The sequence below is a fragment of the Suricata suricatta genome, chromosome 9, assembly GCF_006229205.1.
Source record: "Suricata suricatta isolate VVHF042 chromosome 9, meerkat_22Aug2017_6uvM2_HiC, whole genome shotgun sequence".
NCBI classification, from domain to species: domain Eukaryota; kingdom Metazoa; phylum Chordata; class Mammalia; order Carnivora; family Herpestidae; genus Suricata; species Suricata suricatta.
In genome coordinates this window covers 37567292-37593033 of record NC_043708.1, presented here as the reverse complement: position 1 = coordinate 37593033, position 25742 = coordinate 37567292, and the positions used below count along the sequence as shown (strand labels likewise).

At 42.5% G+C, this 25742-nt stretch overlaps 1 protein-coding gene and 1 non-coding gene across 2 annotated transcripts in view; both read left to right on the top strand.

The window, feature by feature from the left end:
- The window catches only part of PRKCH (protein kinase C eta), a 221627-nt gene that overhangs the window by 77647 nt on the left and 118238 nt on the right, over nucleotides 1-25742 (top strand). The window lies entirely within an intron of this gene.
- Nucleotides 3999-4105, top strand: LOC115303112. The gene has a single exon (XR_003913826.1). It is a non-coding gene; the product is annotated as a U6 spliceosomal RNA (small nuclear RNA).

The window sequence follows — 25742 nt, the reverse complement described above, 5'->3', positions numbered from 1 at the left end:
TCAGGCAGGGGTCCCTTGAGTCTTTAATTTTTAAGACTATAAAAGGGTCCTGAGATTTAATTTTTCCCTTTATCTTTTTCCAGAAGCCCAGCACTTTTAATTTAGTGATCACAGGAAGACAGGACTGACAAATATTTGTGTATGTTGTATCAGGGACTGATGTTAGGTGAGAATCAGGTGATCCAGGTAATAGAATAATTCAGCAATTTTTTGACACTGTCATCCTGTTTTTCTAATTATTTTTACTGTGCGATGTACTTTTTCAGCCAGTTTTTATTGCAAGCCCTTTCTCAAAAAAATAGGAAGGTCCAGAAGTGACACCCAAGCAACCGGAAGCCGATGTTGGTTTCTAACCATGGAAATGGCCGTTCGGGGTAGCTTTATGCTTGCTTCCAGTAGACCAAGGCAGTTACAGTACTTCTGAGCAAGTGGTCAGAGGTGTAAGCGCTAAAAGCTGAACTTCTAAAAGAGCTCAGAGATCTATGGACGGAAGTATCAACACGTTCGCTTCATGGGGCACTCGCTTATTAACTAGCATGCTCCTTTGAAAACACACAGTCTGACTAGTCTCTTAATCTTCTCAAACTTCATTTTTTTGTTGAAATTACATTAATGTGATACTGTCTCAGTGGAACTGAGATTTAGGTAAAACATAAATGAGTTAATTTTTGATAGAAAAATTAATTGCCCCAGAGTCTATTTTCATTATGCTTCAGTCTCCTTTCTAGGGACCCTTGATCTCTCCGCTGGTTTTTCAGAAGAAGCGCCATTTATCCTGTCAGCCCTCTGCTTCAGTTTTCCCCAGTAAAGCCCTGCAGGTAGAGAGGAGGAAGACCTGTTTCTTCCTTTCTCTCCTGAAACTTGTCTTCAGCATCCTGATTTCATCCTGGTGTTCTGAGATTTCTTTTCTGGGTCTCAAGTCAGTGCTGAATGACTCCCTGCAGGAGGTTGAGAGTATGGTGGGGGGGGTAAGGGGGACCCCAGCAGCCTTAGATTTTTGTAAGTGGCAATTTAGTTCTCACATTATTTTGGAAAAATTCAGTAGCTACCTCTGTGAATTTACATTTGGTTACAAAATGGACTGGGCTGAGCAACACTTGTAAGTTTTTACCACTTGAGTCTGGTGGATTGAAAGGACTATCTTCATATACCCACAGAGAGTATTTATTTGTGGCATTATGAGAAGTAGGTATGCATGTGCTTATTGATGACACTAAAGTGATTCCTACAGAATTAAAAATTTGGTGTGTGGGAGGAGACAAACGATTAAATAAATTAACATAAGATACCAAATGGTAAGTGCCATGGAAAACATAAGACAGTCAGGACAGAGAGGAGGGTTGTGTGTGTTGTTCTTTTCATATGAGATGGCCTTTGTGCCAGAGATCTGAAGGGAGGGGGGGTGCTGTCTGGGGGAAGAGGGAACAGGAAGTACACAGACAGTAAGGGGGCAGGGCATGGTTGGTGGGTGAGAGTTTCAGAGGCTGAGGACCGTGGCTGGGCTATGAAGTCCTGGGGAGGTGCCCTGCCTCCTTGTTGGCATAAGGTCAGCACCCTGTGAATGTCACTTCCCTATTCAGGAACATGCCTTGTTACTTAAGTGAAGTTCACTTATATTTGATGCTGATTGAACATAATCTTTTCTCCTTTGGCTGGAGTCTTGAAGAGCACTATATTAGATCCATTTACAATGAGTTAATGTAGGTTGCTAAAGCCTAAACTATTTTAAGTTCGTCTTGAATATTTTCCCAAGTTCTATGAACTCCATTGTGGTTTCTTATTGTTCTAAACTAAATTAGGATCCATTACATAGCTTAGTTAGCATTAAAAGTTCAAATCAACTGTTTGGAGATGCATAACAAGTCCATGCACCTCTCGAAATAATGAACTATAATTCAATTCTATTTGTGAGTTATTAAGAAATTACTCTTGTGTACCTCACCAACTTAAAAGAAAACAGGCTTAGCTGGAGTCTTCTGTTCTTGAACTTGGTGGAAACTATCATTTGTTGGGAAGTTTTTTGGTTTTTTATTATTTTTTTATTTAAGTAATCTCTACACGCAAAGTAGGGCCCAAACTCATGACCCTGAGATCAAGAGTCACATGCTTTACCAACTGAGCCAGATAGGGCCCTCTTGTGAAGTTTTAATAAATGTTAGTGACGCTTCTATTAAATATCTGTGGAAGTAAATAGAGTGGAGCTTGATCTGGGTACACTGTTGGGACTTAGTATATAACTTTTAGAAGCTTAGTTCTAATTGAATTTTGATACTTCTGGTGTCATTAAAAATTTTTTTTTTAACATTTATTTATTTTTGGGAGACAGAAACAGAGCATGAGTTGGGGAGGACAGAGAGAGGGAGACACAGAATCCGAAGCAGGCTCCAGACTCTCAGCTGTCAGCACAGAGCCTGATGTAGGGCTCGAACTCACAAACTTTGAGATCATAACCTGAGCCGAAGTCAGATGCTAAACCAACTGAGCCATGCAGGCTCCTCTCTATGTCCTGTTTTGTGAAAATGAGTATACTTCCAGTATCTGAATCCTCAGATTGGGATTTACCAAGTACTGAAAATAGGGCCTTTAAAAACTATGAGATGGCAAAAGGGGATCTGTTTTAGAGTGGTGAAATCACTTGAGGATTTTGAAAAATACAGATTCTCAGGCCTCAGACTGAATTAGAATCTCTGGGGAAGAGGCCAGGGAAACAGATTTCTATTAAGCACTTAGGCTGGTTCTAATGGTTATCCAAGTTTCGACACCCTCACTGTATCCTAAATCAATTCTAATGTGATTAATGGAAAGTTTTGGCAATGGGGAGGTTTGCTAGTTGAAGAAAAAGAATATGTAGGGGAAAAAAACCCACAGAGGGAAGTATATTACTTCAGTATCGTCTTTTAAGTTGACAAAACACCAAATGTTTTCTTTTAAGAGCTTTTAAAAATACTGTGACATAGCTCAGATCACAGTTTTTGTGCTTTTAGGAGGAGAAAATGAGACTCAGAGGCTAAGGGCCTTGCTAATGTCTGCAAACACTCAGGGCTAACGCTGAGACTCAAGCCCTGAGGCTTTCAAGGCTTGAAAGTGGTAAAAGCAGTCTGGGAGTGTTGGCTGTGCAGCCTCTTGGCTTTTGGACTGGAGACAAGTTCTAGGTATTTCCCTTCTCTCGAGCAACTGGGACCAGGAAAAGGCAATTTACAGTGATTCCAGTTACAGTGGAAACCAACGTTATAAAAATTACAAGTTTTAAAAGGTTTTCTTGGTACTCTGCCTTTAAAAATTATCAAAGTTTCTTTCTTATATTAGTGTTTAGGTTACAATATACCTTTATTCAAATTCTTAGAACCAGGAACAGATCAAATAACTCAGGTGTGTACTTTTCTGACTGATTTGAAAGCATGATAACATTTTCCACTTCATGATAACTTTCTCAACAATGCCATGAAAAGGGTTATATGTAGAAATATTTGAAGACATCATCTGTTTTTCCAAAGGCTGGACATGGCTCCATCAGTGTTGATCTTTTCTTCCTTGGTGATGGACCTCTACCTGGATTTACTATGTCAAGGGTTTGTTGTGATTGGAGTAGCTTGTCGGTGAATTTCATGGTCCACATCAGCCACAAGATCTCACGTTGAGCTGGTACCTGATTTTTATTGTGTATTTTGTTGCATGGCATGTATCTGTTGCTCGTAGTGAGAACAGCAGCAATTCACAGGAGGGCAAGAGCAGGGTAGGTTTAAGCAGAGAGGAGTGTCCGAGAAGGGACTAATTTAAAAGGGCTCAGTCTGTTCATTTGGGACCATTTTTATCCTTTGAGCATTAAGTTAACCTATGTCAGAATCACTATTATGGGGATTTGGGCAATGAAAACTCAGATGATGAGTTTGGGTATACTTCTTATGCAAGTTGATAGTGTTCAGATGCTGTTCTGTAGAAGGCACTACATATCCGGGTACCATCATCTTATCTAATGCTTACTTAAAATCCACTCAGGTGTGTTCGCTTTGGCAGCATATGTGCAAAAATTAGAACGATATGGAGTAGATTAGCATGGCCCGCGTGCAAGGATGACATGCAAATTCGTGAAGCCTTTCATATTTTTTGTATGATTCCATTCACATGAACTGTCCCTGATAGGCAAAGCAATGAAAACAAAGTAGATCAGTGGTTGCCTAAGGCTGACTGAAGTGATTGTTTTCATGGGTGATGCAAGTGTTCTTAAACTTGCGGTGATTGTTTCGTAATTGAAAAAAAATCCACCAGGTAACAATACCTGGAGCGGTTCTTTATAATAAAAGAGGGCTTCAGGAAGGATTCACTGACACAGACTGAAGCTTATCTGTGGGAGAGAACCATCATGGATTTTATTAAATATATTAATGAGTGATGATTCAGTAGTACTCCAGTATTTCCTGCTGGCCCCTCGGTGAGGACACTGTGGGAACATTCATCCAGGATGCGAAGAGAACAGATTCACAGTTCTGCTCAAGTGCACCTGTGACAGGTCCTGTCTTGTTCCACGCCTCTGCCTCAGGCATTGCAGGGCCCCCGTTGGAGGCCTCTGATTCCTCCTTTCCTGGTCCTTGCCTCTATGAATGCTCGTAGGTGACTCTAAATCCAGTCTTTATGGGCCTTCTCCCTCATATGCAGAATATTGGCTGCATGCTGGCTGTGTCTGTTTGGAACATGAACTACTAATGGATTGAAATGGGCCCATAGACCAGCTCTGGTTTGCGTGTGGCCTGGCACAGTGTTTTTGAAGTTTCCCCCTGTGGACTCTTCGGACTAGGCCGGGCTCTCCAGGGCACCACCTTTGCCAGCACCTCTCATCATCTGAATTCCCTCTGACTTCACACCTCCCTGTCTCCATCTCTCACTTTGTATCTGAACGTTTGTTCAGTGTGTTTATTCATCACTGTACAGTCGATGGGGGGGCTTTTAATTGTCTTTTAAGGGGAAGGGTCACTTCTTTGCTGCAGTGAACTGAAAAACACTTCGGCTTTACTGAATCCCATAAAGGTTCCTCTCTCGGACTCTCAGCATCCCAACATACCCAGTGGATCTCCTACTCCCAGCTTGGAGTCATGCAGAATCGTACTATTCTGAGGAGTTTTAGGGGGAGGGTACAGAGAGAAATCTTTGTTTTGTTTTTTAATCCAGGAGATAAGTCAGGATTTTTGATAATATGTCACTTTTAGTGATCCCTCCAGCTTCATGAATGCCCAAAAACTTATTTTCTGATATTAGTGTTAATTCTTTCCTTAATAGAGCCTTACAGACAGAATGCCCTGGGGAATCCTATTGAGGATCTCTTATTGTGCTTGAAATGGAGGGCAGGTGGTGGAAGGGCACCAGTTTTAGATGAGAAGGATCTGGCTCTGCCACCGGTACTTCCTGCTGTGTGACCTTGAGCAATGGTTGCCTTATATGTAAAACACAGGGCTAGAGGCATTTACCCCCAGGATTGTGGTGACGGTTACACGAGCTTATACAAGCACGCACACACCCACAAAGGTCTGCATTAAGACCTGATGCAGACTATGTGCCCAGCTATTTTGGAAGGAAACCCGTACACACGTGACTTCACATACTTCGTAAATCATCTGAAAGGCATCAAGAAGAGTCTGACGACATAAGCCTCCTTTCTTGGCCATTATTTCAAATCCTAGACAAAAATTGAACTTCACACATATGTCATTTTCTGGGAGTGTGCAAAGTACATCCTGGTGTGTGTGTCAAAGTGCCTTTAGTAGGAGGTATTGTAGTCAGTGAAGCTGTGGGTGGGAGAGAAGGTGTGGAAGGATGGCTATGTGTGAGGGGAGCATTACTTTGCAGGTTTCCTGCTTGCCGGGCCCTTGGGAGCATATGTTGCCCCTATTCCTAAATCTGCCCATTAGAGCCAATGCTAAACTTTCCCCTAATTCACTCCTTGAGGATCTAGATAATGTCTACATTGATGCTGCTGGTATTTCCTTGTCAGGACTGATCGTGTCATGGATTGTAGAGTGTGTGTGTGTGTGTGTGTGTGTGTGTGTGTGTGTGTAGACCAATCCTATTCATGAGCAGCCCCCTGCCTTGGGTGCTTCACAGGAATGTTGGTAGGACAACAAATAGGGGTTAGAGGTCTGTTCCCCTGTCTAGCATGACCTAGGGAGCAGTGGGTCTGGACAATTACTCTTTGGGCCATATTGAAAACCAGACTCCATGGTTGCTTAATTCTTTCAGGACAGATAAACAATAGCAATGAGTGCTTTCTTCCCATAGCTATGTTAAGATGAATGAGTTAATGTTTGCAAGACACTTGTAGGTCCCAGAAAGGTGTCTGCATTGATGCTGCTGGCATTTCCTTGTCAGGACTGATCGTGTCATGGATTGTAGAGTGTGTGTGTCTTTTAAACAGATTGTATAAACTATTGGCTATTAACTTCTTACCGCTACAGGATCCAGTATTAAATGCCAGGACAGACATTGCAAATTGTCAGGCAGCATCGTCCCCTCTCCTCCACCTTTTCCCCAGTCTCAGGATTTTGTTACATCTGGTCGCCAGCCTGACCCAAGCGCTGCCCGTCAACTTGGAGCAGCCCTGGGCATTTACTTTGTTGTTTATTCACAAATTGCAGTTGGTCTCTCTCCAAATATTTGCCTTAGTTTATTAAATTATTTTCTCATTTATGAGTTAAAGTGTGTGTTGACTTTTGTGTTTTTAATTTTACTGGCTTGGTTGTCTTTGTATTACCGGGTGGTATCCCTTGTTTGAGTCCATAAGCAGGGTTTGCTTTCTTGCTGACTTGTTTTGTTTAGGGCTTAACCACCAACCAATTCCTTCTTAAGTTAAAGATGGTGTTATTATGTTCCAGGGAAAACTCATTTTAAATGTACTACTTAAGTACTAATTAAAATAGCTCCTGTGCATTTTGGAGGCAAATTTGCAATTTTGTTGCATGTGAAGGAAGAACATGCACTGAAAAATGATGAACTTTTGTGTGGAGTGTAGGTAGAATAATATGAATCCAAATGGCTGAAGGTAGGCTCAGCTGTTTCTGGGAAACCTGAGGTATCACCACGGTCCAAGTAAAACCTTGGTTTGCAAGCATAATTCATTCCAGAAACATGCTTGTAATCCAAAGCACTCATATATAGAAGTGAATTTCAAGAACCATTGGTTCAGTTGTGCTCACGTGACATTCAGCATCACATACTATTAGTATTGCAAGACTGCTCATTTATCAAATTAAAATTTATTAGAATTATTTGCTTGTCTTGTGGAACACTTAATAGAACCAGTTAATCACAATTCAAGGTTTTACCCTATTTTATTTATTATTATTATTTTTTTTAATGTTTATTTTTGAGAGAGAAATACCAAGTGCGAGCAGAGGAAGGGCTGAGAGAGAGAGAGAGAGAGAGAGAGAGACAGACAGACAGACAGAGGGAGACACAGAATCTGAAGCAGGCTCCAAGCTCTGAGATGTCAGCAGAGGGCCCAATGCGGGACTTGAACTCACAAATGGTGAGATCATGACCTGAGCAGAAGTCAGACACTCAACCAACTGAGCCACCCAGGCGCCCCAGTTTTACTCTATTTTAAAGGCTCTTTTCCTATAGGGGACTGGGGGAGGGCCTGCTGCCGATGAAGGCAAATAGAGTCAAGATCTGGGTGCTGGCTTTCCATTTCTAACATCATTTCCAGCCCATGGAGTATAATGTTGGGGGCTGTTGTGGCTAAGTTGCTCCTTCTTCAGCCCCCTCATATTCTTGAATGTTCTCTCTTCCCCTCTTTCGGGGGGGGGGGACCCAGGGGGCTTCCTGAATTGAGGAGATGGATCTGAGCTCAGGGAGAATATGGCAGCTGGAGGATACAGGATAGAATACCAGGAAGGAGACGGTTACCCAGAGAGCGAGAACTCCAGAGAAATACAGTGTCCCCCTTGAGGATTCAATTGAGTGCTGATCAGTATTAAAGAACTACTTGAGATGACATAAAAGGATCAGAAGGAAGTCTTCTGGTGCTCACTGAGGGCCAGGAATGGTGCTTGTTCCTAATAGCCAGACTGGAGACACCTCAGGATTCATGGAAATTGGATTGGATACATGGAGGGGCCTTGGCTGACTAGACTCAGTACCGTTCTGGCTCATGTAGCAAATCTAAAAAGCAAGATCTGATAGGATCAAACCTTTTCCAAGTAACTTAACTGTGTCCCCAAACAAAGCTCAAGGATATTTATACAAATACAAAACTATCCAGGAGTCAGCAGGTGGAATCCACAATGTTTGGCATCCAGTCAAAAATTACCAGGCATGTGAAAAAGCAAGAAAATACAACCTGTGATGGGAAATAAATCAATCCATTGAAAAAAACCCAGAACTAGCACTGATCTTAGAATCGGCAGACAAGACATTAAAACAGTTATGATAATGATTCTATGTGTTCAAAAGTTAAATACAGAGATGAAAGATTAAAAAAAAGGAAACAAATTGGATCTCAAAGATGGTATGTCTTTTAATCAGTCCTTACATTACTTTTTAATGTTTCTAATCCTGATGTTACTTCCACCAAATCCACATGACCCAAACCTGGTCCCTACTAATGTATCTAATTCCTATGCTCCTGGTCCACTCAGTGTTCTCTCGAGCCCAGACTCCAGAGTCACTACTGCAATACTATGCCAGTGGTGCCTAGGAGTTAGCTGATCCTTTAACTGTCCTTCATGCCTGCCATGCCTGTGCCAGGCCTACACAGTCATCCTACGCTCTTGGTCCTGAGACCAAGAATACTGCTGGATCCATCAGTGTATGACTTCTCTGTGTACCCAGCAAAAATCCTAGTTTGCTTCTTGTGGGTTTTCCGGAGACTCCAAAGCCTTCATACCTGTAAGCCTTTCTCTTTTTTTTTTCTTTTTTTTTCCCTCATCCAAATTCTCATTCTATTCTCTGTTAAGAAAAATCCTGCAGTAACTTGCACCTGTATATACGTGCTTTCCCTCAGTCTGGCCATCTCTTGTCTGCCTTTCTGCTGGCTCTCATGGAAACTTCTCTTCTCACAGAGAACTTCTCACACCCTTTTCCTGAGGAGATCCATCCTCTCCCCTCTTGCCATATTCTTACTTCCTCACTTGTCTGACTACACCTCGTGCGGTCCCTTGCTCTCGGTTGGTTGCTTCTCCTTTGTTGATGCTGATGGAGAAAAATTCTTCACTTGATCCTTGGCTACTGTCCTCTTTCTTTCCTCCTTGTATAGGCAAGTATCTTGACGAATACTCTGTATTTACTCCTCACCCCTCCCTTTCTTCTCATTCTCTAGTTCTCTCTTATTCAGATGCCTCCTGATTACAAAATGTACCAGTCATTTCTTAGCAGTCTTCCGCTCTGACCTTGCTTCTGTATTTGGTTCTGCTTACTCTCCTTCTGAGAGCTTACATCACAGCTGTGAATCTGTGTCCTGTATTCCGAGTGGTGGTCCTCAACACTGACAGCCCCTTCTCCCACTCCCTTCACTGACAGCTCAACCTTCATCATTCCTTTCAAGACCCCCATTTACCCTGTGCCTTCTTTCTAAGCAGGTGGCCTTGATTCCTGAATAATCAAGAAAATCACATCAGGTGTGATCTCCCTGATACATGTGAAAGAGATCTGGGCTGCAGACATCGATGCAGGGGTAGAGAGCAATAGGCAGAGTGAAATCCCCAGATGAAAATAGATCTCCATGTTTAAAATTCTTTTAAGTAAAGTTTTGTGTCCAGTGTGGGGCTTGAACTCATGACCCTGAGGTTGGACCAACTGAACCAACCAGGTGCCCCAAAAACAGATCCCCAGGGACCTGAGTGAGGACTACATCCTGCTCCTGACCTAATCTTCACTCCCACCCATCCTCATTCCTTAGCCTCTGTCTTCTCCATTTCCTTTATTCTTTGTTGCTTTCCCCAACCTGTAAACATGACAACCTCCTCACTCTAAAAGTCCTCTAGCACATCTATGGTCATTCCAGTTTACCTCCTCTTCTTCATCCAGATGTTTTGAGAGCATAGTCTGTGTACTCTCTCCCCCTTTTTGCCTTCTGTTTTTTCCTCTCTCTGGCATCCCTCACCATCAATGTGGTCAAGTAGGTCTTGATGAAGTCATCAAGGACTTCTGTGTTGCCAGGTCCAGTCAGCAGCTTTCATTCCTCCTCTTCCTGGACATCTCTGTGGCATGTGATTATGCTTATGCTCCCTCACTGCAGGGCCCTACACAACTCTAAAGTCTTCTGATCATCTCTGCACCTCCCTAACTCTTCCTTGTTTGTATCTTTGGGCTTCTACCCCTCCCCCTCCAGTTTGTATTCTCCAGGGTCAGTATGCAGCTCATAGCTGTTCTCATGCCCTTCCCGGGGATCTGTTTTCACCTGGGGATTTCACTCTGCCCGTCACTCTCTACCCCTGCATCTATGTCTGTATCCCAGATCTCTCTGACGAAGGTCAGCAACCTGTGCCCAGTCACATGCTGGACATTTCTACCTGAGTGTTCCTTCATTCTTTGAATTAACAAACATGCATCTTCTATCCCCATGTTTTGTTGAATATGAAATGTTGAATATGATGAAAAAAAACCATAAAATTCCCTCTCAGCAGGGTGCTGTACTATTCGAATAATGCTCCCATTTCTTTGTCCTTCCTCTGTTTGCTTAACAGGCCTCCATTCCTCATTCTATGTCTTAAAAGTAGGGGGCATCAGGGTGGCTCAGTCAATTAAGCATCCAACTCTTGTTTTTGGTTCAGGTCATGATCTCACGGTTTGTGGGACTGAGCTGGGTGCAGAGCCTGCTTGGGATTCTCTCTCTCCCTCTCTTCCTGGCCCTCCCCCACTCTGGCATGCGTGCATGTGTGTGCACTCTCTCAAAATAAATAAACATTAAAAAAAAAAAGACACCCATCCTCATAAGGGCTTTCCTCTTTGGGGATACTGTCAGTTATTACCTTTAGCCTCATTTCTTCCCATGAACTCTGGATCTGTGGTATCTTTCAAAAACCTTCATCTCAGACCCCAGTCATCTTCCTCTCCGATCAATGGCTTCTGCTTGCTCCATTTCTGTCTTTGCTGCCTCTCTTCTCCTGGACACCCAAGCTTGAAACCCACATATTTCCTCGACCTACATGTTTTGTCTCTCCAGCCAAAGCTAAAGCAGTGTGAAGTTAGCATTTTGTTGTGTAGCTCAGCACTCCACCTGCTCACCGTGCTGACATGTGAGGGTTTAGTGAGGCAAAGAGAAGGTAGAAGGAGAAGTGGTTCCTACCATTTCCCATTTTAACAAGCATCTGCAGAACCTCCACCCTGCTCAACTTTGACATTTAGCTAATTATGTCAGAAATTATATTTTTGGGTGAGGTTTCCTCTAGACTTTTATTTCCAGCCAGAAAGAGAGCTAGGGGACAGGATTAGCCATTCAAAGATGAGGATATGGAACTAGTTTAATGAGGATTCTCACTGGGGATATTTTCAGGAATTCTATTAACAGCACTTACTTTAGATTATACTACATGAAATCTAATTTCCCTTTGGGTAGTGGATTCCTTTACAGTATGTTGGGCCAATTCTATAACTTTCCTGTTACTTTCATTTTCATTTTTTTTCAGCTTTATTGAGGTACAGTTGACAAAATTGCAAGATACTTACAATGTATTTCATGGTGATTTGATACACAAATAAATTGTGTAAGGATTCCTACCACCTAGTTAATTAACACATTGATCACTGCCTTCGGGTTTTTTCTTTAAAGTTTTCTTTAACTCTGGTAAAAGACCCATAATATAAAATTTTACCATCGTAACCATTTTAAGTGTACAGTTCCGTGGTATTTATTATATGTGCACTGTTGTGCAACCACCGCTACTGTCCATCTCCACAACTCTTTCTGGAAACTGAATACAAGTTTTGTAGAACTGAAACTCTATGCATTAAATAATAGATTCCCATTCCCTCCCCCACAGCTCCTGGCAGCCACCCTTCTTTCTGTCTCTGGGACTCTGACTACCCTCGGTGTCTTGTATGAGTGGAGTCCTTCTGTGACTTGCCTCACTCAGCATGATGGCCTCATGGCTCATCCATGTTGTAGCATGTGTCTGAAGTTCCTTTTTCGGGCTGAATAATAGTCCAATACACACTTTGTTTATCTATCTATCAGTTGATGGGCAAATGCTTATTACTGTTTTAGACTCAATCCTGTTCATTTTGAAAACTTCAGTCACACACAGTTGAGACCTCCTTGGCTCTCCTCCCCCAGATTTGGCCCAGCTACTTGGAGTGAAGAAGAGGTGACGTCTTTTTTTTTTTTTTGAGCTTTAATTGACAATATCACATGATATTAGTTTCAGATGTACAAGGTGATACGATACTATTGTGAAATGATCATTATAGTAAGTCTAGTAAACATCTGTCACCACACAGTTACCAACAGAATTCTTTTTTCTTGTTATGAGAACTTTTAAGGTCACTCTCTCAGCAACTTACTAGTTATTTTAAACATTTTATTTATTTTTGAGAGAGAAAGAGAGCATGAGCGGGAAGGATCAGAGAGAGGGAGACACAGAATCTGAAGCAGACTCCAGGCTCTGAGCTGTCAGCACAGAGTCCAATGCTGGGCTCAAAGCCTCAGACCGTGAGATCATGGCCATAGCTGAAGTTGGAAACTTAACCAACTGAGCCACCCAGATGCCTCCTCTCAGCAACTTTCAAACATGCAAAATAGTATTAAGTGTAGTCACTGTGCTGTTCGTGACATTCTCATAACTTATTTATTTTATAACTGGAAGTTTGTATCTTTTGACCCCCTTCAAGGAGGGTGAAGTCTTGTACTATGATCTAGCATCCCCTGCCCTCCTTCCCATCGCCACTTCCTCTTCTCCCCTCTTCCCCGCCTATTCCCCGAGAACGATTTTCTTGGAGCCTGTCTCCAAGCTTCAGGTTGGTGTCCTTTTCACACTCATTCTGACTCTGGGGGAGTGGTGCTGTCTCCAGAAAGCCCTAATGGGAAGGAGCTCTCAGAACTTAGATGATGACTACTTAGTGTCTTTTGTCCTCAGCTGAAATTCTGGGATGAGAGGAAAATTCCCACCTAGCATCCTGCTACACTTAGAAAATCAAAGGGGACCTAGTTCTGTGTGACATTTATGAAGGTAGCACACAGGGGCTCCAAAATTCTATCTTTCTCCTGTCTTCCTCCTTTCAGTATTCTTCATCCTGAAAAGGAGGGGTTGGGGTCCAGTATAGGATGTGGATTAAAGCCTCTTCATTAATCACTGACTGCAACTTCAGTCTGTCAAGGCAAGACTCATCCTCAGAGTAGACTTCTTTGAAAGAGTTTCTCCCCTATTGTCTCCACCCCAGACAGCTCTACCGGAACAGAACCCCTATTAGTGTCTTCCTTTTAGCAACCTTTCTTGATCTCTCATTATCCATTGAAACAAAAGAGCCTTATTTCTAGGGCTGTTAGTACAGTGCTGCAGAGGAAACTCTTTAAATGGACTCCCTTAGTGGTTTCTAACCCTAGGTTGGTTATCAAGGCCTTTTCTGCATTTCCCAGAGTCTTGTGTTTGTGTAGCTATTTTGACACCATGTCTCTTGGGACCACTAATATACTTAATGGCAAAATTCATGAATTCAGGAATGTCTTTAATTGGGTTTAAACATTTTTTTTTCAGAAGTACCTAAACACTAGTTGTGCCCACGGTAGACATCATTACATTCTGAGATAATGACTGTGGAGTCATCCTCCCTTATAAGGGGTTCACCCCAGCACTTCTGGACCTACAGCTTGGGAATGTCCCAGGACCCACTCTTCTTAAAAACAAAACAAAAAAAGCCTATAGTGTGATTAAATCTTTGTCTTCTGCGACCTGATCATCTAAATGAAAGCATCTGGGTTGAAAGTGTGTTTGTGTTTGCAGTTGATTGTGTGTTAGGGCTTTTTTCCGTGTGGATGCTTCTGAGGGCTGATGCGGAAGCCACGCCAGGGTTGTTTCTCTGTGCAGGGGTTGAAGCAAGGTCATCCGACCCGCTGATTACACTTGAAAAGGGAGAGTGTGTCTTTTGCCACCTCAAAGGGCAGCTGTTTATTGAATTTCTCCACCCTCCAATTGTTTTACATATGGAATGGTTCCTGGGGAAAGATCTAACATCTGCACAGGCCTATCCTGTTCCACGGCTGTGTTTACCGAAGCGAGTTCTGTACTCACATTCATACACCGCAAGCCGCACGTACAGCGTGAGGAAGGGTCTGGCCTGCTCTAGAGTTTGGGGAGGACTTACTTGGGGGCATGTTCCATGTTTGACAGGTCAAGCTCATTCATGCATTCATTGAATATCTCTAAGCAAGGCTTAGAGGGCCATGCGTGATGTGTCATAGAAGATATTCTAGAACGTAGGTTCCGTCTTTATATCTGGAAGGATTCACCTATGTGTAGGCTGTCGGTTTCACCTGCTGAGAGACACCTCAGAGACCCTCAGCGTAGCAGGAAGCCTTCATGATAGGGTAGACAGCTGTATTTATTCCCTCACTCCGAGAATCAGAATTATTCCTTTGATGGCATCAAAAGGTGCCACTCAGTACATGGGTTTTGCATAGGAATTTGTAAATAGAGAGTTCACCAGCAATAACTGAGTCCGGCAGGAGCAAGGACTGTAACGTTGGAGCCCAGGCCATTTTCCATCCTGGGAACTATGCTCTGCCCCTTCCTAAATTCCCATTGTGGTTTCACATGAAGAGGCCATTGTTCACTTTCCTTCCTAAAAGAAGCAATATATTTAACTTCTGGCTCTCAGCCTGGCTGATGGAGAGCTGATCTGTATGGAGCCAACACCCATGGCTTCCCATCAGGACAAGCCCTCAGCTTCTGTCTGATCTTTCCCACTCTGGTTGAAGTTACTGTGATTCTCCCCCAGCACAGAAGGAGGCTTGCATTAGGTCCTACTAGGCGGCTACAGCTCCTTGATTCCCACCCAAGATTTAATAGAGAAAAACCCAAAAAACCCGGGCCTTAGCTCTTTATAGCAGCTAGACCTATTATGGGAATTTAAAAGCCAGTGTCTGATGTGAAAAATCTGTACTACCTTAGCACTTTGAAGCTCAGTACAAAAGAGTCTTTATCATGTTGTTGAATAGTTTGGGTCCAGGCAGGTGTCCTAGAGCAGAAATTTTCAAACTTATTTTTAAGCAACAAAATACTTTTTTCCCCCAAATGAAATCTACAGAATCCAAATACTGCAGAGCTTCTTCACTGGCCCGATCTACCTTTGGGGTTGGATGACTTTTGTTGCAAAGGCTGTGCTATGCATTATGGGATGTTTAGCAGTGTCCCTGGGCTCTACACTCTAGATGCCAGTAGCAAACCACCCAACCCCAGCTGTGACAGCCAAAAATGTCTCCAGACATTGCCACATGTCCCTAGGGGCAAAATCACACCTGGTTAAGAACCAACGCAATACAACATATAAAACTGATTTGTTAAAAAGAAGGACCTGATTCTTTGGAAGGGAAATTAAGGGTCCCTGGTCCTTACTGTTGGAGGAACTGGTGTGGAGCTCTGAGCCAAACAGGTGCGCCACCCCAGAGGGCTAGGTCGGCATTCTTAAAGCCTGGAACACGGGAACTGGTTATCAATAAAGACAAAAAAACCCCAAAGCGAAAAACTAAAATTAGACAAATCCATAGGTGTTTTAAATCCAAATATACACTGAACAGTTTTGAATACGTAAGTAGGTGTAGTTCGTTGGCGTACTTCGATGTTAGAATGAGGGAAGAGAGCGGAGTGTTGTCCACTTAACTGAGATGTGGCTATTGCAGTTGACTGTGTTTTGCCAGAGACACCAGCTGAAAGCCTGTAGTTCTCAGCCCAGTGATGGAGCTCACCCTCGCTATGTGAAGCCAAGCTTCTCTGTGACTCTGCACAACTGGCTTAGCTCATGGAGGCCTGGAAAGGTCGGCTAGCACCTGCAGCCTCTTCCAGCCAGATTGGACCAGTCATTTCAAAGGCATTGGATGGATGTTGACACGTCCGCCCTTTGTACTTAGGGAGTAACGTGTGCTTCTGTATATGCATGTGTGAGTGACCCTGCCTCTCCAGGAAGCCCCGTGTGGTCTCCTCTCCTCTTAGCATTTTGGGGGTAGGGGTAATGGGTCTCTAAGAGCTTGGCATGTGCCACTCGTACATTTTACTGACGAACCCGGGCTGATGAAAGCATTGTGGAAGCCTGTCCCACAGGCAGACTCTGTACCCCAGGCATGTGGGTGTCAGTTAGTATAAAAAATAATACCACCTAGTGAGTCACTCTCACCTGTGGGAAGATGCATGGCTCAGGGAGGGAGGTAGGGAGGGAGGGAACTGGCTGCCTAGAGGGCTCAGCTTTAGTTAGTCTGGCCGGCAAACTCACTCTAACCCCACTAGCTGGAGTCTAGCGTTAATCTCAGTGGAGAGTTTGTGCCTTACGTGAGACCCCGCCCTGTGTCCTTAATGATCTGTTTGGCTGCCTGGAACAGTCTCTTGGTGCATAGAAAAATGTCTCATTTTCCCCAAAGATCCCGTGATTGCTACAGTTAGCCTTGGAAACAAAGGAGCAAACAGAACTTACTTTATCTATATGTCCATCTGTGGATCTCCAGCCCTTCTGAGAAACCCAGGGCTTCAGGGGCCCTGCAGAGGTTTGCTCAGAATTCCTGGAAGAGGCTGATAGAGCCTGTAGCAACACTCCTCCATCCCCTCTCCCTCCTCCTTTACCTGCCTCTGTGGGCTGGAGAAGGGGAGCTCAGGGGGACCCGAGACTTCTTACTTGGGTAAGGGACCCGAGACTTGCGCTGCAGCACCCTCTTACCTGTAATGGGTAAGCTTGCTGTAAGACTGTAGGGGAAAGAAAGGTTTCTCCTCTTGGCTTAAGGTTTTAAATCAGTTTGGTTTACTTCAATCTCTGGTGTGGGTTACTACCATCAGATAAATAAAGAAACCATTGAGTTAAAATAGGTCCACCAAAGGTTACCACTGATACATCAGTCTATAGAAGACGTATCTGGTAGGTGGTTTTGTGACCCAGGGATATAATTGGTGTGTTTTGAAAAGGGAACGACTTCCCAGGATGCTCTGTTCCCCACAGTGTCCTAATAAATGGCTGCATTTCCGGATCTCTGCCCTTTTGCCACCTCTTCTCATGAAACTATGCAACGTTTTAGGGATATGAAAACCAAACACTATGAGATTGGTAGGTTTAACAGCGAGGAGTTGGAGAAGATACTCTCACCTTACTCCTTACAATGTCTATATTCCTGTATGTGTGTTCTCTATTTAATCGTGACGAACCAGCCCTGTGACCTGGCTCTCTCTTGACCTTATCTTGAGAAAACCTAGGGAATCTCATAACATTGCTCTTCCATATGAAGCCTTTTAGTGCCTTCTATATGATCTGTGAAGTTCCTGTCCCTTCTTCACGTACAGGTTTGGTAGTAACCTTCCTTTTAAATCTCATCTCCTACTAGTCATTCATAGTCTCTGTAATTTAGCAATCGTAAATTACTTGTAGGTACCTGAATCTGGCAAGCTCTTTTATACTTCAGTTTACTTTTTTATGTGAGCATGTTTTTATCCATTCATTCATTTATTGCTATTTATATGCTGGACATGGGAGATACCCTGCCACCCCCCTCCCCACACACATACATCCCTAGTTCACAGTCTAAACAGGTAAATGTGAGTTGATGTGATAAGACCCTTGATGTTGATGCTAGGGATGCTGTAAGGAGGACAGTCAAACCCTGACTTTAATAAGGTTCAATAAAGCAAGTCCTGAAATCATTTTAGTGGGGGATAGGATGAGAGCAGAAGGGAAGGAGAGAGGAGGGCAGAGATTAGGGCAGGCATGGACCCCAGGGCCACGCAGGGGTGGATGAGGTTTTGATGGGGGCAAGGTCAGCTGCAGGTGCACCAGTTTGCCCTGAGCTCTGAAAGCAGCCATTGAATGCCTTTTAAGCAGGAGAGTGTCAGAATGTGAATGGCTCACACAGATTGCCTTGGGTATTTCTTCTGCTTCTCACTGCCGCTCAGGCTAGATTCAGCTCAGGCATCACCTCCTCTGTGTGTGCTCCTGACTTCCCAGCACCATCTGGGCTCCCTCCCCCTAGACCTGCAGACACAGAGATAGAGCAGCTCTTGCTTTTGTATTTTAACTATTTATTTGTGTGTCCTTCCTGCTGGGCCACCGGTTCTTAGAGTTTCAAGTGCAGATTGTTGGTCCCCAGGTATTCTAATTTAGTTTGGAATGGAGTCTCCTATAAATGTTTGATTTAACATTTTTTTTAATGTTGTTTCATTTTTGAGAGACAGAGAGCGACAAGAGAATGAGCAGGGGAGGGCCAGAGAGAGGGAGACACAGAATCCAAAGCAGCCTCCAGGCTCTGAGCCATAAGCACAGAGCCTGATGGGGGCTCAAGCCCATGAATCGTGAGATCATGACCTGAACTGAAGTCGGACGCTTAACTGATGGAGCCACCCAGGCGCCCCATGGTTTAATAAGTGAATGAAGTTGCCCAAATTTAGGTATGGAAATAGTGTTTGAGCCTAAATTAATGCTCGCAAATCATTCCAAGGCCAGGCCCTTTTAAAGATCACTACAGCACAGGTGCCTCCAGGAGATGGCCTTTGAGAAGCAGCCAATCCCACTGAACCACAGTTACCTTGAGACTAGATACCCTGAGACTAGATACCCTGAGACTGTAACAAGTCATTCATCCTCTCTATGTATTTTGTAATTTTCAGTTGTATGTTAGTATCACATGTAAGGATGTCACTAATGGGTGTAGATGCTCATTATAACAGATCCTGGGAGGATGTAAAACTATAAAATCTTGCTTTCTAAGAAATTTGTTCTACTTGAGAGAAAAGGCAAAAATACGCAGGCAATTGAATAACTATGTAAGACCGTGAAGGCTCCATAAACAGCTGAGTGTGGACAAGCATCGGAAGTTAGCTTCTCCTTTGCCGGAGGGGTTGGCAGACAGCTTCGGGTAAGGAAGCACTTTTTTGAGGATTAGGTTTAGGTAGATGAGAAGCCATTTCTGGTGAATGGAGAGCACTGGACAAAGTCTAGGAAGGAGGAAGGGTCCCGAGTGGTGAAGATTCCACTGCCGCATAGGTTTGTGTCAGGGAGGCAATGGTGGTGGTTAATCTGGAAGGGATGTTGGTCTAGGCTCCAGAGGCTGGGCCTTCAGTGAAACGCTGGGGTTGTACTAAGATTGGGGATGTGTGGCCGTGTGGTACTTTCTAGACTCAGGCAACTTCAGCTCTTTGAAAGTCTGTTGTCCTTAACCAGCTCTGTTCACCTTCTTAACCAAAGTCATGAATTTCTGAATTTAAGGTAATGACCACGCACTCCTCTTTTTGGAGAGCGCTGATCACCCCCTGAGTCCCAAGTCAGTGGAAAGCAGATCAAGATGCATGCTGGGACAGTTTCATTTGGCTTTTTCACAGGGAAGAATGTTTTCGCGTCTCTGCCTGTTCTGTGTGCGCGTGCCCTACACACACCGTCAAGCTGTCACATTCCCTGTTGTGCAATCCGTTTGCCAGCGCCTTCAATGAAAACATTAAAAAAAAATCAAGACTTTGATTTCCTTGTTTATTAATCTAAAAACACAGTGCTCAAGCCACCGACACATGATCTAGAATAAAGCTTTCAGTTCATAATAACCCTGTCATTGCTGAAGCCAGATTCGGAGCTCTTTCACAAGCCTGGGCAAACAGCCTCACTAAGAATGTTTTCATCAAAGGTGTCTCTTCTTAATAACCCTTTGATCCAGGGTAATTCCTTTATCGTCTTAGATGGCAACTTTGCCCCAAAGAAGTCCAAGAGGCTTCCCGTGGAGAGTTGTTTTGTTTCGAGTTCACCATAAATACTAGAAGAAGAAAGTCTTCTAGTACTATCATATTATAGTTTTCAGTAGAAAGCTAGAGCTCATTTAAAAATAGTTTTCTGTTCAGTCAGTCATTTACCTGCAATTATTGTATGAAGCTTAAGTACCCATTCTTGTGTTCTCAGAGGAATTTTCTCATACAGCTGCAAGAAAATGTGGAAAGTTTTGTTTGTGGAAATTTGACTCTTTCATCTCTATGCGTTATTGCTTCAGGAATGCAGTTACCGAAGTGGATTAGGGACAGTTTGTAATGAGGAAATATAGATACTCACAAAAGGAGACAAGGCTCTCCTCTCTAAAATCCCCACCTTGTTACCAGTCTACACCAGGTGCTGAGAATCACTAAGCCTGTTTATTCTCTGATTTGAGGCCACAATTGTTTGTTGGAGACCCTTAACCAAAACAAGGTGTTTGAGAATTGATCTGCTTTATTTCTATGGCACAGCAACACCCAAAATGCTTCACTTATGTGAGTGGGAGCTGTTATTTTGGGAAAGAGAAAATTTCTGTGTCTATTGATTTACAGAAGATGTTCCCCACTGGTTTGATTCTGAGATTCAATCATTGGCTATAAAAGTAGAAAAATTGTTTTTTTAGCTAGCCTCTTTCCCTAAATATCTCTTGAAAATACCACTTTTTCAGATTAAACTTTCAATAACAATAGTTTTTGCTTTTTGCACAGATGGTTTAGAGAATTCTGAAAGCCATAGTTTACATTACTCCCCACCCCCCACTGCCTTATCCCGTGTTCCACATTCAAGGCCAAAGGTTAAAAATAGTTCTTAGAGGTCACAAAATTAAAGCAAGAGGGAATTATCTCTTAATTGTTATAGAGAAGTCCTACAGTTCTATAGTGAGTATCCAGTTGATGTGGAGAATAGAGTAAAACATGAAAAGTTTCATTCCTTACAGATTAAGTGAACAGGCTCTTGTCTTGTCATTTGATAGAAATACAAAACTGAAAAAAGTAGACCTGAAGGCAAGGTAGAGCACAGAGATTCTTTAGGCCTCTTTCATCAGTTACTGTGCACGTTAAGGAACTAATTTGTAAGCTTTTGGGCAGCTGCTCAAATAGAAACCTGTAGAACTATGGGACGCCTGGGTGGCTCAGTCGGTTAGGCATCCGACTTCGGCTCAGGTCATGATCTCACGGTCCATGAGTTCCAGTTCCGTGTCGGGCTCTGTGCTGATGGCTCAGAGCTTGCAGCCTGTCTTCGGATTCTGTGTCACCCTGCTCTGCTCCTCCCCCACTGGTCTTCTGTCTCGCTCTGTCTCTCAAAAATAAATGTTAAAAAATATTTTTTAAAGAAACCTGTAGAACTGAATCAGCACTCTATTTCTCAAGGGCAAATGGTGAAGGTTTGTAAATACTTTACAGGTAGAGGACCTGCTCGCATCCACTGTTTTGAACTAGTGATCAAAGATGGATTTGAGGGGTTTTTTGTAATCCATACACTAAGGATGCTACTACTAAATGAGGAAGGCGAGCAGTCGCACCCATTGTTGATCCTTCCAGAGCCTCAGGGAGTCCTGGAATATGTGTCCCATGGACTTTGTTATAGTTGACTGAAGTGGTAGTTGCTAAAATCAAATGTATTTCAGTTAATAAAGAACTTGACAGTGATGTTAACCAGGCCCATTCTAGAGAGACCAGGAAAAAAAATTTTGTGGTATGTGCTAGGAATTGTAAGTGGAGATGACGTAGAATTATTGTAATTTAGATTATTTTATTAAAATTTTAAAGTAATTCAAATTGAACTGTATAATTTTACTCAGCTAAAGATGGTATAAAAAACTTGGCAAAAACATGATTTTCTATGCTTGTTTGGCCAGAATATGCATTGAATTTTAAAACGTAAGTTTGAATATTTCTCAACCCCCCCCTACTCTGCCAATACATATGTATAAAATGTAAAAATGAACCTTTCTGAAATGTTCTTTGTCTTGTTCAGTTTGAATAGTCTTGGTGAGAGTTCTCACGTGAATTGCATGGAATTAATCATAGAGGAAGATGTCTCTTAATAGGAAAAACAGTTGCTAGCTTTTTTTTTTTTTTTAATGTTTATGTATTCTTGAGGGAGACAGAGCACAAGTGAGAGAGGGGGAGACAGGGAGAGAGAGGAGACACAGAATCCAATGCAGGCTCCAGGCTCTGAGCTGTCCGCACAGAGCCTGATGCGGGGCTCAAACCTACAAACTGCGAGATCATGACTTGAGCCAAAGTTGTACGCCTAACTGGCTGAGCCACCCGGGTACCCCAACAGTTGCTAACTTCTTTCCAAAGATGGACAGCTTATACCAGATAGTTATGGTCCAAATGGAAGACAACTCAACTTTGAAAAAATGGGCAAAGGATTTGAACGTTTTTTTTTTAAAAAGAATCGTTAATGTCCAATAAGCATGTAAAAACATGCTCATTTTTTTTTTAGGCAGCAGAAATGTGCAAATTTAAACCACAGAATGATCCCATTGAAATGGTTAAAACTGAAAAGACCAACCACACACTAAATGTTCATGAGACTGTGGAACGCTGAAACTTTTTATATTATTGGTGGGTAGGCAGAATGGTACAGCCACTTTGAAAAAATGGTCTGAGAGCCTAATGAGCAAATAAGGATCTTAGAATCCTTTATCTCTACTCACTCTCCTCTGGCTTGTGTACAAGTGGTTGATACTTTAGACATCTTTTTATTTTTCTTTTGAATTTCCATTAACTAGACGTTATTACTTATTCCATTATTCTTTGTTTATATTTAGCTATATGTTTATAATTTTTTTTCCCTCACCATTTTGTTCTGTTGCTCAGACCTTCCTAAGAGGGTTATTTTCCTCCCCCTCAGAGTAAATCATTTAGAAGTTTATTTAGTGAAGGTATTTGATGGTGAGCTTTCTCCGCACTCTTGAAACATCTTTCTTTTGCCCTCATTCTTGAAAACTACTTCCCCTGGAAAAATATTCTTAAGAGTTAGAAAAAACTTTACTGTGCATTTAGCTTAGCTTTTTGCATTTGTACAGAAAGCCTGCCACTGGGCACAGAAGGAATAATGACTGTTCCAGGATCCCTTCTTCCAGCAATAAAGTGTTATTTTTTTGGCCTGATACTGGAGATGTTCACTGTCCTGCCTACATTTGTGTCCACTCCAGGCTTCCCGTCATCTGTCCTGCTACTCAGTAGGAGTCTGTTGTGTTAGAGAAGGTGGTTTTCTCATTGGTTCCCAACACCCATATACCTGGGCTTACGTCACTCTTCCCAGACAGAAAGTCCTCTTCTAACCTCTACTTGGTTCAAGTTCTACTCTTCTGTCATGGCCTAAACGGAATGCCATCTCTGCTTTGGAGCCTTCCCTGACCACCCCAGCCCTCAGGTATCTTTTCCTGCCCATTGCTCCCCTACTACCCAGAGATAGCACTTAGCCTTCATGCCTTTCACCTCTGTGTCACTTGTTTCTCCAACTAGAATGTAGGCCCCTAGAAATCAGTGGCCTCCAAACTGTTTTTGATCACACAGATGTCAGCGTTGAGCATGCCCCCCAAATATATGTATTTTTTTAAATTTAATGTCAACAAGGTAGCTAACATACAGTGTGGTCTTGGCTTCAAGTGATGGCCTATGATTCATCATTTACATTATGTATGTTTTCTTATAAAGTTTACATATATGTAGTACTGTGTATGTTATAAATACTATAAAGGATCCCAGAATTGAAATTAAGAGTATGAGAAACACAGAAATGCTAGTTCCAGTAATTTCTTCCTGTACCTCAGCATAGCAACTCAGGAACCTTCTGAAGTACTCTTACCCCTACGGCTTGATGTTCTTGGCCCGAGTAAATAGTAGACAGTCTGCTAAGTATTTGATGATGATGAGACAGCTACTAGGTGTTAGAGTGATTAAGTCAGAAGGTGAATATTAGGAATTTCTTGAACCTTATGTTCTCCCAACTGTGGACATTGGTAGATATGACTGCTTCTTTTTACAACATTCTTCCTCATTTTTCCTGATTCACCTCTTCTTCACTTGACCTGAAAGTTATAGGTTTATTGTACTGACGAAGGCCATCTCTGATTTTCCCATATCTGAGTAAGACTCCGGTCCACCCACACTCCCATGGAAATTTGTACTATGCATAGTAAGAGCTGTTGACAATCTTTCTCCGATGTTAGACTTTGAGTTGAAGATACTACTATACCTTATTTACCATTGTACCCTACTTCCCATCACAGTGGCCAGCACTTAATAAAGGTTTAAGACCTGCTGGATGAATAAGCATACGCTAGAAAAAAAAGAAAGAAGTTGCATGTTCTTAGAGCTTAGGACTAATGTCATTACAAAAGATAGTCTGCTATGTAATGTCCAAAATGGAGCACAATGCCTCCTTGTCCCAAAAATGATTTGTGAATTAAAGACAGCTGAGGGTTGGGAGCCCTGTTTTTCATTTTTTGGTGGGAACCCTAGCAGTTTGTCGAACTGTTGTGTGTTTAAACTGTACATTTACTAGATTATGATAAATGTCTGAATTAAAATAAATATCTAGACTTTTGTTGGGGTGGTAGGTGAGCTGGTACTAATACTCCAGAGGTACTAAATACTCCTTACATACATCTCTGCCTTTCCTAGAAAACTATGAACTCTTATTCACAATGTAGACTGGGTTATTAATCATAGTCAAGAAAGAACTCTTTGGATTTTAAGAGAATTCATTTGTTCTTGACTGGTGGAATGTGTTCTTGCTGGTAGTGCAGGGATAAAAACACTGGATCGTAAAGGATGAATTTCATTGCATGTGCTTTCATCAGAGGTTTCCATCGCTGTCGATACCAAGCCTTTGTTTGCAGTTTGTTTTTATTTAATTTCTTCATCTCTTTTTATTTTGTCCCCATCTAAGGCATAATGTAATCATCAAAAAGCAAACAAATTAAAAAGCCAACCTAGTAGCCAAGATATATACTTGTAAATTGCTAGTCTCTGACAGGAAGTGCCATATGATGTAAATGGCATCTGATTAAAGCAGTTGTCTCCTTGCTTTTTTATTCCCCGCCCCCCTCAAAATGATCATGAAAAGCCAGCTGAGGTTCAAAGCCCTGGTGTTAGTGTTGCAGGAAATTGGGTTATGTGGTAAAGGTATTTTACCTTCGGTCCTGGGTTTGGAATTAGTCCGCCTATAATGAGCAATGGTACAGTGGTTTTAAAAATCGTGTTGAGTCAGCAGCATGATGGAGGCAGCCTTGCTCTCATTCTGGCATGTAGTTGGAGAAGGAAATGATTAGGTGTCATATTCCTCCTGGCTAATATCCTGTAAGGTTTTCTAAAATCATAAAACCAGAACTTGAAGGCTTAGAGAAGACCTCAAAAATCTACTTGTGGAAAAGTGGGGAAAAATTGAAAGGGAAATGGAATAAGCCAAACTATGGGGCAGGATTCTTTTTAGTTCTCAGCAGGAAACACATGTTTATCTGGAAAAGATTTTGGGTGGACAGGTTGTTTGTATAAGAATTTTTTGTGTGTGTGAGGAAGGAAGACCAACCTGAACTTAGAGGCAGAGGTGGGGGTGAGAATATCGTCCCTACGCTTCAAATGAATGAGAAAAAACATAGAGATTTCAACCAGATGAAACCCTGCTTTCACAGGGATGATCTGCCAATGCTGTCAGCTTATTTTTAAGTTCATTGTGATGTATATTCATTTTTATAAGATAGGATGACAAAATGGTAATGTTGGTATTAATTGCTATAAAAACAAATAGTAACCTTTTTTAATGTTTATTTTTGAGAGAAGAGCATGAGCAGGGAAGGAGCAGGGGCAGGGAGGAGGAGACAG